General features: G+C 37.5%; 1 protein-coding gene across 9 annotated transcripts in view; it reads left to right on the top strand.

Moving 5' to 3' along the window:
- pard3ab (par-3 family cell polarity regulator alpha, b) overlaps positions 1-16090 on the top strand; it is a 307758-nt gene that overhangs the window by 93728 nt on the left and 197940 nt on the right. The gene's annotated exons all lie outside the window — the stretch shown is intronic.

Raw genomic sequence — 16090 nt, 5'->3', positions numbered from 1 at the left:
TGGTAATGAGGATTTTAGTAAAGCCAGCAAGACTTTTTTAACACCAAATGAAAAGGAACCAATGTATAAATATATGTAATGGAAGGGCTGAGTCTTTTATTAGAGGGAAATATTGTTTGTTTAACAGTCTAACACCCGGCGAGTTTCTGGTTCTGTCAACTTTTTAGTCAGTGTGGGCTCATTTTTCATACATCATGAAGAAAAAAAAAATTCAAGTTGAAATAACTGATTTACAAAAAAAAGGAAAAACCAGGGATCAGTGTTTACAACATTTTTTCAAAAAGGCCAAAGTTGTTATGATGGTGAAAAAAAATGTTATTCTACATACTATAGATATTCTACTACTTTTCATTTGCTTCTTTTCTTGTCTCCTATCTGCTCTGTGTAAACACAGCCTGCAGTTAAGCCAGTTTAGATGAAAATTCCCAGAATTTTCATGATCTTACTGATGGTCACAGCTAAATTACCTATGGCTTTATGGTTGCAGTGAGGAGCAGAGATTTTTTTTATTTTTTACAAAATCTATGTTCAGCCAACCATTTATTTCTGCCAAGTTTTAAAATGAGAAATGCTGAACAAAGTGATTTCTGCTAAGTTTTCTGATGGACCTCTGTGTGATAGATGAGTAGTTCAAGGATTGTAGGAAAGTAGACTCATTTATCAATCACCCTGAATCTTGATTTCATCCTATTTAAAGAGTTTTTTCATTCTTATTTCCAGAAGATGAATGTACTGTTTAAAGTTTGAATTTAGGCCTTTGTCTGGACATTTAAGGACCTACACAGAAAATATGTCAGCAAACCTCTATAAATACTTTCTTGTATGGAAATGATCATTAGGTTTCATCTAGTTTCAACCAAGCTGACCTCTTGGCTTACAAAATTTCCTTCCAAGAGCTATTAAGCCTTTATGTTCATACACAGGTTGTCTTCCTTAATTAAACATATAGTTTGCTTCCCCCCACACACCTCCACACCGCACACAGTTACATTTACAGCAGCACTGTCGCCTGCTAAGTGTTGATTAGTCCCATGGAAAACAGGTAATTGAAGCTAAATGCCTAAATATAGCCCTGAGTGTGATTAACACTGATAGCTGTGATGTATGGTGCTCATTAGTGTTCTAGCTAACAACCCTCACACCCCCAACCAGCTCAGCTCCCCACACACAGATGGGCCTCCATGACCGTTCCTTTAAACGAACTCTCCTCTGTTTTTCAGCCTTATCTCCGCGTGGTTAATGGGAGCGTTGATGGTAAATACAAAGTGCTTTGTTCGCCCAGGTTTCACTAATTTTCCACCCAGAGCAGATTGAGGGCCGGCTTAGAGACGGTGTCTAGTCTTGAACCAGCATAAGCAGCATCAGCGCTTTGCTAGAACCAAGAACTGCCTCCGTCAGGAGCTAGAGGTGGGATTATCGTAACCAACAAGACCAACTGTAGCTTTGTGACAGCCTGTTTTAAAAATCTGGAAACCAAAATCCTAAGCATAGGGGAGATCCAGGAGTTAAAACTTGTGAACAGACGGTGTTGTCCACCATTGCTGTTGTGTTTGCTGCTAGTGTTGCTGAGAAGGCGGTGAGATATACATTGATGTAACAACGTGGCTCTGTGGTGGCTTTTCAGAACCTGTTCTTTGAAAACTTTCAACTTGAACCAACTTCGATCGTGGTTTCTGTTGATTCATAATAATTTGTTGGTTTAGTTTGGGCTCTTATATTATTTGGCACAAGTGTCGTATTTTGCACAAGGCAGCACAAATCATCACAACACTTAGGCTAATTCCAGCCCAGAACACATTCTCTGTTTGCATTGGTCAAAAATGAACAAAAGATATGTTGGACTGATGTGAAAGTTGGGCAGTTTGGTTTTGCTGTTTTTGAAAAGAGTCGTAATTCACCAAGATTAGTTAAATCAAAAAAGTGCAACAAAAAAAAAATCAGCACTATTCCATTAGCAAGGGTTCCAACAAATACTGAAAATGTATCATTTTACATACTTAAAATACATTTTCAATCCTGAATTTAACATGAGATCATATTTATTTTTAGACTTTTTGATGTTTAATAAAGGATGTTTAGAAGAAGTGTGAAATTACTTAAAATATGAAATGATAATATATACATAATAATGGATAAATTCTTTGATAGAATGACACAAACTGCATTCTGACAGATTAGCAATGCTTGGAGATATTGTATATGTTTAGAAATGCATTAATTCAGCATTTTTGTTTTAACAGCTTCTGTAGTTACACAGGATATCTCTTACTAAGCAACAAATCAATAACCATTTAATTGTTACTAATTGTATCCAATTTTTAAAATATTTATAGTAACACTGTTAAATTTAACAGTTCAATCTATTAGATAAAAAGGAAAATTTTGTTAAATTGTGATTATTTTTAAGTGTGTTGTAACAGCCATTTTCAGGGCCCCCCCATTTTTTTTATGATATTTTGCACGAGACATGTAAATTCACATGGAAAAAATAAAGCAAAACAATAACATAGAAAAGGAACATTTCTGTAAAATTACAGATTTTACAAGGGGAAAAAATAAGAATCATTTCTACTAATTAAATCACAATGTCTTAATTATTTATTTTTTTGTTGGACGTAGACCAAAATCTACAGAAATAGAAACACTTAGTGGAGCAGTAATTGGAATTTTTCAGTCTGGGATGTGTTATTCTTATACATAAAACTAATACTGTGCATAACAGGAACGGTGGCATAAATAAATAAAATCATGTTTTCTTGCTGTTGTTTTTTAAAAAATAAAGTTGTTGGACAATTGGCCATAGTCTACAGAAATAGAAACACTTTGTTATGCAGTAACTTATCATTGTTTGTCTTACACATATACAACTGATTCATCGGATACACAGCGTAACATAACAGGAACGGTGACTGAATAAAATCCTCTTTTCTTGCTGCTGTTTTATTTCACTTTTTTTGTTTGTGTATTTCTCAGCCAGCAGCAGCAGCAGCTACTTACCTGACTTACCTGTCAGTGCTGGAAGCTGAAATGATAGAAACTGATTCCCAAGTAGCTCAGCAGCCTGCAGCTGCCGTCTGCACCTCACACGGTTTATTCTGCAGGAAAATCAGCTGACCACGACGAACGGAGTGAAGCTTTCACAGCAGAGCGCACCATCTGAAGGCACAAAGCTGTTTAGTCCTTGACAGAGATGATGAAAACGTGGCATTTGGAATGAGATTATCAGTCGAGATGGATAGTTTGGGTAGAAATGTTCATGCATTGATGTCAGATTATGAAAGAATTTTGTGCTGCAGACACCCTTAAGAGTAAGTATTTGTCAATTACAGCAATAATTCAATCACCCTGCAGTGTGATTGTTACACCAAGTTTGCAAGGCATGATTTTTATGTCCTGGTTTGATGCAAGCTCTTTGACGGAAGCTCAGAATACACACAGCAACTGGACTGCCTTTATTTTTCATTTGCTTGGAAATAAAGCTGCGCTCAGGGCGGTGGTCGTACCTTTCTCTGCTATCAAACCAGAGGACAATCTCCTCTTACAGAGCTTTCAGAAATGGATTCACAGTGCAATGTCAGGTTTTTGGCCATAGGAAATCGTCTCTCTCAAAGTGTGTGCATTCGCTGGGCTCTCATGTGGATTTGTTTCACAGTCTTTCCTCTGCTGTACCCACATCTATCAGCTCTCAGCAGTTTGAATGGAGCACACTTTTCACCCAGTTGAAAGACTGTCAGCGCTGTTCGCCTGTGTTTTTTAAAGCTCCGATATCCAGAACAGTCATTTCGGTTGTGGCAGCAAAGTGAACGAGCAGATGGGGGCTAACTTGAGAACACGGCTTTTCACATTTGACAAGGAAAGATTAGGAGCAGCAAGAAAAATGGAAATTTTAGGTTTCATTACAACCTTGACTTGAAACTAAAGTCCCCAGTGGGAGCCATTAAAGAAAACTTTTATTGCTTTTGATTTGTAAGACAATTCTTCATTTTAACAGTAGGAACATTTGTCACAAATAACTACTTTGCAGATATTTTATTTGACTTTTTTACCCTCTGAACTCCAAAACCATTTGGCAGGTTTGAAAGGCCTGTTTTCTTTAAAAAAAAAATAAAAAATTGTAAAATTGCACCATTTATCATAGAAAGCAGCTGTAAAAACAAAAGCAGTTGCCAGTTTTTCACATTTAGTCAACTGCTCATTGGTGACATTGGAACAATAATTCAAATCTCAGCTTAAAATTGTAATATTTTATCCAAATCGCATTGTCTCATGTTAAAATTTGCCAAAATTAAAACTTTTACTTCATCCAGACTTAGTAAAAAGCTGAAAATTCTGTTACTTGCTGCAGCTGTGAAGCCATCAGTGACTCAGCTGTGACCGACAGTGAAAAATGCAGTTTTTCACCTTCAGTCAACTGCTCATTAGTGATGTTGGACAAAGAATTCAAATCCTAGCTCCAAATTGTAGTATTTCATTAAAGTCTTATTGTCTCATGTACACATTTTCCAAAAACAAACTTTTTACTCTATTCAGATTCAGATTTAAAAAAAAAAAAAAAAAAAAAAAAAATCTGTTAATTGGTGCAACCATGGAGCTATAATTGATGTGATATAAATTCAGAGTCTTCTTGGCTGAACTAGGCTGAACTGCAGGCTGTGTTTACCTGGATCGGAGATAAATGATGGAACAAATTAGAAATGTAAGCAAATACATAAAATTCAATAAAGAAAATATCTTAGAATGTTTAGCTACCATTTTTGATCCTGTAAAGATAACACCTGTAGACACATGGAAAAATGTTACATGTACCTTTTGATTCCATGTTAAATGCATTGCTTCATAATGACGAGCTCACAGTGAGTGACAATGTCACAGGAAGGAAAAAATAAATAAATAAAATAAAACACCCAGAACCAGATCGAAGCTTCATAAAAGCGGTCTCACTGAAAATTTATTGGTTGTTCCTACAAAATGATCTAAAAGTGATGAAAAACAGAACACACTGTACTGCCTTGATGGTAAATCATGTCAAATACACATTAGTTTACAATAAATGGTTGTTTCTTTTGATATACATACATTTTCCCCTTCCTGTTTGCTCACAACTCATCAGATGCTTGTGGGTGGATTTATTTTATTTATTTATTTATTTATTTATTTAACCTTTGGACTGTTTTCCCTACTTCTAGTCTTTACGCTCAGATAAGGTAATTGGCTACAGGCTCCAGCTTCGTATTTAACAAACATGATATCAATTTTCTCATCTATCTCTTGGCAAAGAAGGACCAGAGTGCCGTCTTTAATATTGTATGTTTTTAAAGCAAGCTTAGATGGCTAATATACTAAAAAAAAAATTCAAAATACATGAATGTAGGTTGGGCTGCACAGTGGCTTGGTGGTTAGCACTGTCGCCTTGCAGCTAGAAGATCCCCAGTTCACGTCCCGGCCTTCCTGGGATCTTTCTGCATGGAGTTTGCATGTTTTCCCTGTGCATGTGAGGGTTTTCTCCAGGTTCTCTGGCTTCCTCCCACAGTCCAAAAACATGCTGAGGTTCATTGGTAATTCTAAATTGTCCATAGGTGTGAATGTGAGAGTGATTGTTTGTCTGTATATGTAGCCCTGTGACAGACTGGTGACCTGTCCAGGGTGTCTCCTGCCTTCACCCTAAATCAGCTGGGATGGACACCACGACCCTAATGAGGATTAATCAATGTACGGATGGATGGATGGATGGATGGATGGATGGATGCGGGTAATGAAAAAAACATTAAACCGCAGTAAATATGGACTACAACGATCTCACATCCACTTTTTGTAGGAGGTTCATCTTGTTTCTAACTGTACATGTTTCTCTCAGGCAGGCGGCCAAAGTTCAGTCGAAGTCCACTTGTAAAAGTCGAGTAAAAAGTGGTGTAAGTAGAGGAACATCTTTGAGGGAATACGAGTCACAACTCAGCGCTGCTCTCATTTCGGAGAATGAATCACCTCCTAGCTCCCTCACTCCCCCGACTCCCTTCCCTTCCCGTCTGATTGCCGTTTTCATTTTGTCAGTTTGGCCTCGACTCAGGCTTCCCCCCCTTCACGTGTTTCCTATTGTCTGGATGAAAGTGAAACGGATAGCAGGTCTTTAGGCCGAGTGGAATCTTTCCAATGCCGCCCCGAGTCGCCCTCAACTCAATTACAACGCAATCCTAAATCTGTGTTTGCTCGGACGTGATCGTAGTGTTGGGTCAGTTTGTGTTCTGAGGGAGAAACTGAGTGGATTAACGAGAAGGAAGACGGTTTGGTAATGGATGATTGATGGTGTCGGGGAAGGTGAACTCACACCTGGGTGATGTCGTGTCTCATTCTCCTGTATTTGATACGTTTCCTCCTCCTCCTCCTCCTTCTTCTTTGTGTGTGTTTTTGTGGAAACTGGCTGAGGTCAAGGTCACTGAGCGTTCTGCCTTTGCTCACTCGGCGACGGTCTCTGTGGGGGTTTGGGGTTGCGCTGCTCGTCTACCAGCCTCAGCTAATCTTAGCCACATCTGTCAGGCGTCCAAACCGTCGCCCGGTGCTGCTCAGAATAACACTTTTCCATAAAGGCTCACAAAACAGTTGTTGCGACACCCCTCTGAGAACAGAAAAAAGTCCAATCAATTTAGAAAGTCATAGGAAGTTTGAAAGAGTCACACATCTGGAACTTTCCACTCTGTTGAAGTAACAGCATTCTGTCATTCAAGCGAAGGTCATTTTTAAATTGACAGTAACTCTAATTCCACAAGAAATCTCTCATTTAGCAGACAAATCATTGTAAAATTACAGACCCAATACCTCCTTTTCTGTTAATAGTCACTAAGTTCATCTAGTTTTAGAAAGATATCTACAATATCAAACAACATCTTTAATAAAAAGGAAATATTAGTAAAATTATGGTGAATTTGTCCAACAATTCTTAAAAAAGGTAAAATTTGTAAAAAAAAAAAAGGTTTTGCAATGCTATTTTACACAAAACATGTAAATTCACATGGAAAAAAAATGAACAAAACATGATTTTTTTTGGGTAATGTTCCTCTATCACTTCATTCAGACACAATATTGTACAGTACACTAGGTAATGTATAATGCATAAAAATGCACTAATAAACCATGGACTAATAGCAGCTTATCAGTCTGTCTAAATATCCACTCATATCCACATCTAAATTCATCATCTGTACAAGTGAAGGGTATATGTAGTCTTTATTATGTCTTTATTTTTAGCCGTATTCTAATTTAATATTTCTTGTCCTGCTCCTTTAATGCCTCGTTTGTGTCTAAGTGCTGTAATATGTAAAGTTGCCCAATTAGAAATCAATAAAGTTTGTTTATTTCATCTTGAATGCTGATTAGCCTAAGCATATGATCATAATGTTGCTGTTATTTTAAAAGTATATCAATATACTAGTAAGCAAAAGGACTGAATATAAACTAATAGCATCTAATCAAATTTTACAAATAACAGACTCTTTTTTTATGATTTCCTTAACACTGAAAAATGTAACTATTATCATACATTCATATGCAACGAATGATTTACCTGTCGCTGATCAACAGCTCAAAAAACACTGTCTTGATCAATCCTGTCTCCATGTCAGGGATGATTTATGATTTTAAGTAATTAATGAAGTTACTTCTGTTGCTCCACATGCAAAAATGTGCAAAACTCTCGCTTTGCAGATGCTTATATAGTTCCTGCTGCTGTTTGATGCTGTAGGTATTTAATAAACTCAGAGGAAAGACTCCTACAAACAGCTGGAAGCAATAAACCAAACTTCCATTAATTATCGTTGAATCTCATTAATCCGACCTGTGACGTCTTTGTCACTGTAAGATGTAACCCTGATGGAGTTCATAATAGATGTGAACTTTGACATTTTGATACTTGAACTGTGTTTTTCTGCTCTCTGGGATGTTTTTGGAACAGTATTGGTGCTGAAATGTGGGAAAAAAAACCTTCCCCAAGTCACTTGACACAAGTTGGAGCATGTCGTTGGGCCGTGAATAAGCATTAATGTGATGGATGCAGTTCAGACTTGTGCCGTGTTGAAAGCGACATGGAAACGCTACTCGGTGTGACCCAGTGAGATTGCAGGCAGTCGTGACCAGAGTTCCATCTTGAAGCATGCAGATGCTGTCAGATTAACAGAAAGGAGCGTATGTCTAAAAAGCAGGAAAAAGTATGAATTAATTACTGATGCTAAAAAATCTGAACAAAATAGGACAAGTGTGTGTGGAAGAAGTGATGTTTTTTGTGGGGATAAATGCAGAAAAAATAGCTCATGCTGCATATCTTCTTCCAAATGTACTTTCACAGCCTCAGTTTTTCTATGTTGGTTTGACTGTAGCGTCCTAAATGATTTCACAGTGGCATTAAAAAGTCTTAAATTTGTCTGTGTGAAACTTCTAGATATGGCTGTGTGAGTGGTTTACAGTGATATGTGGTGACTGTGAGGGAACTTCAGGGCGCTACAACTCCTGTACTTAAATTTCGTTGCGTGTCCGAATGTGGAAAATGGGCCAGAATACGCCAAAATGCTTCTCGAGAGAGTGTGACAGATGAGGAGTGACGCTTGGATGTCAGTTCTGATTTCATTCGAATTAAAACTTTTAGATTCAGATGTTTTCTAAGATTGGCACAAGTGTAGCTCCCAGACATTCTTCCTGCATTTATTCCAACTAAACCCTGCAGCAGTTCATCCCAGAGGTCTTAGAATTTGTACCATTTTTATTTCAAGTCCTTCCTCTGCTATAAAATGCTGAAGAAAATGTGTGGAAGTCACAGATATGTTGCAATGCAGAGCTGCCTTTCTTCACCTAAATCTATTAAAATGGCTGTTTTTGATGGAGTGGGTGAGCTGGAGTCGCTGTTATTCTTTCCAATGTGTTTTTCTACAACCTCGTGGTGCCGCTGACACATGGAAAACTTTCATGAAGCTTTCAGGTAACAAATCAAACCTCTCCTTTGATAAATCACACTCGACGCCCTTGTGTATTTGTTGCTCATTGTGCAGGAACCGTGTAACTATAACTCTTGTTACAGCTCCTTTTTTTTTTTTTGGTTGACGTCTGAAGAAAGACGTTGTGTACGACCAGTTTCCTGCTTTGCCCAATCAGCCCTGTCACTAGTCGTGTTCTTCTGGTGTTTCAGCTCAAATCTCAAGGAGGTTTCCTGGAAAGAAATGTTAAAAAAAATGAAACAAAACTAATACTCCTCTTTGGAAAGATTAGAAATACATCTCCATTTCCAAAAAAACGTGACCCCAAGTTCATCTTCTAAAACCTTCAAATGTCGGGACCGCTAAAGTATTATCATGTTGTCATCCGAAGTTTTAAGTTACCAACCATCCTTTAAAAATGATTTTTTTATGACATGTCTAACTTTCTCCCCCGTTGCGAGACATCTCATTTTGAAACTGAACTCCCCACATAAACAGTGCGGTACGTTGACCCCGGAGTAACGTCGGTCACTGCCTGTCTGCACTCTGTGGTTTTTGGCTGATGTCGAGGGGTTTTGATGGCTGTCGATTTGGGGGGAAAAGGCCTGTTGCAACCTCGCGCTTTCGACATAGTTCCTGAAGCGTGTAACCGAGGAAAATGTTCGAGGCGGCAGTTTCTTGACCCGAGAGGGGAGTCGGGACAACATGCTTTGGATTACACAGCTGTGGAGGCGAAAGTGGTGGTTGCTTCCCTGGTTTTGCTGACAGCTTCCCTTTATTTTGCCTTCTCACTCCCTGGCAGAAAGTTTTAGTATGAGCCAGGCTTCGAGGCTTTTTGGTTTTACAGACTCGGGTCCCCTTTGTTTGTCAAGAATAATTCAAATAAATGGGTTTATCTTGGCGATATGGGTGTGATTTAAGAAGCAGTGGTGTCAATTGAAACTTGACTTTTGCATATTTTGCACCTACTAGACAAGAACTTTGACATTTGTTTGCCTCTTTACCCTGTGATGCGCAGTATGGGTCAAAAGTGACCCAACTCCAATGGAAAATCTCCTGACCCACACTGCACAGCAAAGGGTTAAAACTCTGATAGTTTGCTTTTATGTAGGGATGCAAGGTTAAATTGACACATTATAAGCATCAAGCAATAAAAGCTTTATAATGAAATACTAGCATCAGCCTGAAATGAACAGTGACAGAGGAATGCCATGTCTGTTAGGTGGAAAGTTTACATTGTGTTTGAGAATGTTGCATAAAAATATAATGCCACGTTTTATGTGCAAGCTAAACTACTCTTTGTTTTGCTAAGTTAGTGAGTACTTTTGAAAGGCATTTTATTTTATGCCTGCATCACAAGAAGTGTAGGCATAATAATATGTTCATGTTTAGTACAGGAGATGTTTAAAAAGTGCATTTTGACATCTTCAAATTGGCTGAAACCAGTTGAAAGACATCAGGGTATTAACAAAAATCCAATTTTCTTTGTCCCTACTGTAAATTTCAGAATTTAGGTTTTAATTTCCAGTTTCTTTTATGAGTAATCAATAGAAATATGTCCAAAACTGTATTTTATAAGCCCAGACTGTCAGTGAACCAAACCAGAAAGACGGTAATGTAATTGTTTACTGGGGCATATTAGAACCTTTAATTAAGTCTCGAACAATAACTAAAGGTGGAGCCCTCAGTTACAGTGATGTTGAGACTACTGACAACAGAAAAAAACAGGCAACAATCAACAACACAACAAAGAAAGAACACAGTTAAAAACAGCAGTTTAGTCTATGATCATGTATTTAAACCGATCAACAGGTATGGCTCCAACAAGCTTTAATTTACTTTTTTTCCTGCAAAATGTTCTGTGAGTATATGAGAGTACATGTATGTACCAGCAGTTGGACCACTGGCCTGCATTTAAAAGATGCCACATAAAGAAATTATTAGTTGGCAGATAAATCTATAAGTTGAATCAAGTTGGTTAATTTCTGTCAGCCAGTGGTTTTCAATCCAATCAAAGAGAAGAGCAGCTTCGAAAAGGCAATTATAACACAATAATGAAAAATGTATATTAAGTGATTTACAAAAAGCAGAGCTTAAATATACTCAGTACCAATGAACTAAGAACAAAACGGGTCTTTGTCAAAGAAACTGCTCCAGTGAACAGTCGCGTTGCATACTTCATGTTCAAGAGAAAAGAGAAATGATTAAAAGAAGGGACTCTCCAGTCCCAATATTTTCCCTCCTCCATTTCCAATTCCAGTATCCAAACTCTGTATTATATTGGTATTGGCTGATAGCAAGTACAGATTTTATTCCAGTGCTTTTTTCTTTTTCAGTTCAGTGTAAATTTTAAATTGTACCTGGAAGTGAAGTGTACCTTTGTGTGTAGCAATAGGCTTCACTTCATCAGAGGTATTCACATATTGGCATTTTTATTGGCCTGGTGAAAGTTTATTTGATCTCATTTGCTTTAAGACAGCAGTTTTATTCAGCTTATTCACCAACAAGTACAAATACCCAAGAAAAAATAACCCATTGGACTGCAAGCTTTATAAAATGGTGTTGCTAGAATTTTGTGGATTAATCAGAAAGTACCCAATTAGCTCACTGCGGTCAATAAGAAGTTGAAAACAGTTATATCAGATTTTACAAAAATGCCAAAAGTTGCTCAGTTTTCCCTTCACAGTTGTGAACATTAGACAGATATGGTCAACAAGTTCAAGGTATTTTTATTTTAAATCACTGAGATTATTTAAAAAATGTGTTTAGGAATGATGATGTTTGCCAACTGTGTTTTTTGTGATAGAACACAAAATTTTGGTGTTGGTTGCACAAAACAAGTAAATATAGCCATCACTACTTAGCATTATTGTTCTACTTTTTTGCTATTTGCCAGTATTTTATTGTTCAAACATGTAATGTGTTAAGAAAATTGTGAAGTTGGACACAAGGGAGAATGCGACCTATTGATGTAATGCAGCTGAATTGAAACGACTCAACGTTATTTAATGCGACAAGGGAATAAATCAAACGGTCGATAGATAGACGCTCGGCCTGGAAAGAGATTTATGTTTTCGGAGTCAGTAGCCAGGAGCGAGTGTAATTTTTGGACGATAAGCTCAGGGATTACTGATGAAATAAAACTGGGCAAACGGCTGATGTGGTGCAAGCAGCGATCGCGTCTTGCTAAATTCAAACCTCCTCCTCCTGCTGCACATATCCGTAAGGATTAATTCCCCTCTGAGAGACCTCCGGGTTCCTCTCTGTGGCCCCGCTGCCAGCGTATTGTTCTAGCCAGAGTTATGATGATGATTTATGAGCTGCTAGTGACTGCCGAAAAGTGGACTGACTCACACTTTCCATTGTAATCTACTTTTCAGTTATTGTTAGTTGTGTTTTTTTTCAGTTTAAGGGGAAGTGTGTGCAAGAAAGTGGATAAAAGTTGATAAGAAGTAAGACCAAAGTTTACATTCAGTCACATCCACAAGCACATTTTGCACTGTTCTCATGTGTTTAGCTGCTTCCATTGCAGCAAAAAGGAAGCAAATCTGCCCTTTATCTGACTTAGAGCAGTAAATTTAAAGTTTTATAGCACAATCAGTCAACTCGTCAGCACTGTTTTAAAGCAAAAAACACCTCTCAATTGTCATCTTCTTGCTTTTCTTTAATAATCTGGAGAACAACTGTTGCAATGCCAGTCGAAGTGTAAAAAGTTTCTTTATTCGTAGCTGTGTGGACCTTATTGACACAGTTTCACAGGCCTAATCAACGCCTATTTCTCGGTACACGTCCTGCGTTTTCCTCGGGGTGCTGCAGCCCTGCTGATTGGATGTCGCCTTCCTCGGTGTGAGTTCGATCGTCCTCCTGTGGCAGGGTCAGGACGATGCTTGTCAACAAACCTCAGCAATTAGCTTTGACTCGGGGCTGATTCATAGCTCGCAGACAACAATTCGCTCAACAAAACATGCAACAGAGCGTCTGCAGGGAGCAGCTGTCAGTCAGTGGTACTGAATCTCCTGCATATCGGCTTATTTTTAATAACTGCACACTAAAACCTATGCTTTCTTGCTTGTCATTCATGTATCTTTTGTTATTTATTGTTTTCTGGTCAGGCCTTTCCTTTCACCATGAAAGTTAGAAAAGCAAGGGAATACTAAATATAAAACCAGTGATGATAGTCATAACTTTTGGTCAGAGATTAAATTAAACCAAAACAAAGTCTTAAGCAATAGTTAATCAATCTGATGGGAAAATTTACCAAATCGATGCTTATAATCGCAATATTTCATGAAAATCGTTTTAGATGGCACATCTCATTTTTTTAAAGGCAAAAAAAGAATCAATTTGAACCTGACTCTGTAAAAACAATGTATATATAAATTAATAAATAAAATAAAATGAAACATCTGCGTTACTCAGCTGCGACCAGCAGTCACATGACAAAAATTCAGCGATGTCTCAGTTGAACTGCAGGTAGTGTTTAGCAAATAGGACACAAGTATGGAAACTAATAAGAGAGGAAAATGAAACATATTTCAGCAATAAAATAAATGTAGCATGGCACAAAAATGGCACAAAGAGAAGTAAGTTGTTGGAAGATACATTCAGCATGGGGAAACATTTTTTGAGTTATGGGTGAAAAACGCCTCATTTCTAGCAGTTGTAAAAAAAAAAAATGTACATAGTATATAGTATCTAATAATATAACATGTAGAGCCACTATTTTTCCAGTCTTTTCAACACCGGTGAGTCCTTAAAAACCTCTTGTGTTATTCTGGATTTCTTTTCAATTATTGCGAAATGTATTATGTCAGAAATGTAATTTTCTTTTTACTATTTATTGCATTCTAATTTTGTTATGCTGCACTAAATACATTATTCAGTTCTCTCTACTTCTAGTCATGGTTGTTCTGTTTCCATAGAGGTGCAGGACTTTATATTGCCTGGAAAAATGCATCCAAAATGAGTAAAAATGTCACAAGAGCAAAAAATACTGAGAAACCGCTGGAGCTGAGAGGGTTATACGACGAGTATTACTCTTTCTTTCTTTTGAAAAACTGTTAATGAGCATTTGGCCCAGCTGACTTTACTTATGTCATCGGTCACTTATGACAAAAGCAAGCAGAGGCTCCAACTTAGCAATTAATGATGTTCCCAGTGACCTAATTTAAGGTGTTTAATGATTGTAATGAAAAGCCAAATCCACGGAGACGCTGGATGTAAATCGTAGTTAATGGATTTTTTTTTTAACTTATGTCTGTGATGGATTTTAGTGATTGTTATTGTACAAAACCGAGGCAGAAGAGACTTGTAACACGCTGCCTTCACATGTTGAACGTCTGAGTCACACGTATCGGATGTCAAACCGCCAGCCCGCTGCTTATTGTGTTATTTCTTAAAACCTTCACGTTGCTGTGATCCAGAAGTTTGGTGTCTGCGCTGTGATCTGACCCAAGACGGCAGATGTTTTCGGTTAAAACGTACATTACAAATTTGCAAAAATTTAAATGCATATTTGAGGTATGAAAACAAATATAATGGAAGCAGAGAATGAGCTGCTTTTCTTGTTTTCCTCCGATGTTTGCTCTGAAAGCTTCGGGCTTGTTTACACTCCAAAGTTATTTCATTATTATCACCCTTGGAACATTTGTCTCTTATCAGCTGCCTCCCAGCGTACAATAGAGGATTTTTTATTATTATTATTATTATTATTATTATTATTATTAAACGTTATTTGTTACCATGTACTCATCTGCATATAGATTCATGTACAAATTGTCTCATATGTGCATAATTTGTACATTGTGTAGAGAACAAAGCAATGCGGATGATTTGAGCGACCGTTTCTGGTTTGACATAATTGGACGAAACTTTTTACATCACTGTGGGCTTTTTTTTCTTTCAGTTGAATGTTTTGCAACTTTTAAAGAGCAAAGTATGATGATAGGCGGGGCCGAAATAGCATTAACAGACATTTGAGTGGTTCAATAAGTTTTTTTTTTTTTTTTTGTTTTTTAAACATTACTGCAATTTGTGAAATTCTCCTTATCAACCTGTAATATCATAAATCTCGGGGATCTCGTCAAGCCAAAGTAGTCATGCGTCCTGCACTACTTTTCATTATTGCAGTGATGATTAGCGTAGATTATTTCTACCTTTCAGCGAGATCGGCATTTGTGGAGTGCAGTGCAGCTGAACTGATTAGCGTGTAATAACAACCACATGGGCCTGGAATAAATGGAGCCGAGGGTTCTTCTTCTGTGGTGTCCTCGGGGAGGGAGGCAGCTGACTCAGCTGTTCTGAGCTTTAATGAGGGAAGAGCAGCGTACTTTCTGTCAGTCACACACAGGAAGTTTTTATGTAGACTTGTACACGTATAAAACACAGACGGACACACAGCCCGTGTTACTGCCGTTTCCCATGTGGCTCACTAAAAACACACATGCACCTGAGCACAAATCCCTGCTCTAAACTTCCTTTTTTCCCCTCTTCTCCTGCATTTCTCGTCTTCGTTTGTGTTTCCCCAACATGTCTCCTACACACAGACTGCTGAACAACATGGGTTTTCAAGGACCAGTTATTGGTAATCAAGAAAGACAGATAACCGATATTCATTAAATCTAATGTTTTAACCTGTCCTTCATAACTAGACTTCCTCATTAATAAGGGCAAATGTAACTGAATATGTAAAATAGAAAGAAGTAGAACTCATTGATACTAATAATCAGCTGATAAACTAATAAATAGTACTAAATATTAAAGCAGCAATGATTGTTATGACTTTTTGTCATGTAAAAAAAACTGTTTAAATTAAAGAAAAGCAACTTGAACCCCAAAAACCACCAGCAGGTTTGAAAAGGCGTGTCTTCGTTCAACATTTGCAGATTTATACTCTATTTATCGCGACAAAAAAACTGTAAAAACATCTGTCGACTTTACAGTGCTGCTTGAACTAATGTAATGTGCAGTTCTGTTAACCAAATTGAAGCTGAAAATCATTATATTTCTTGAAAATCACTTAGTTTTTCAAATTGGCGAAATAATTTACCAGAACAAGTTAAAATCTGTCAAAAATGATTCAACAATTTTTCCAAAATGACTTAAAAAAATCTTCAAATCGTTTAAAAATTGTCCAA

The sequence above is a fragment of the Amphiprion ocellaris genome, chromosome 10 (genome assembly GCF_022539595.1).
Source record: "Amphiprion ocellaris isolate individual 3 ecotype Okinawa chromosome 10, ASM2253959v1, whole genome shotgun sequence".
NCBI lineage: Eukaryota > Metazoa > Chordata > Actinopteri > Pomacentridae > Amphiprion > Amphiprion ocellaris.
The sequence above is the reverse complement of the archived record's forward strand: the minus strand, read 5'-3'. Positions and strand labels throughout refer to the sequence as shown.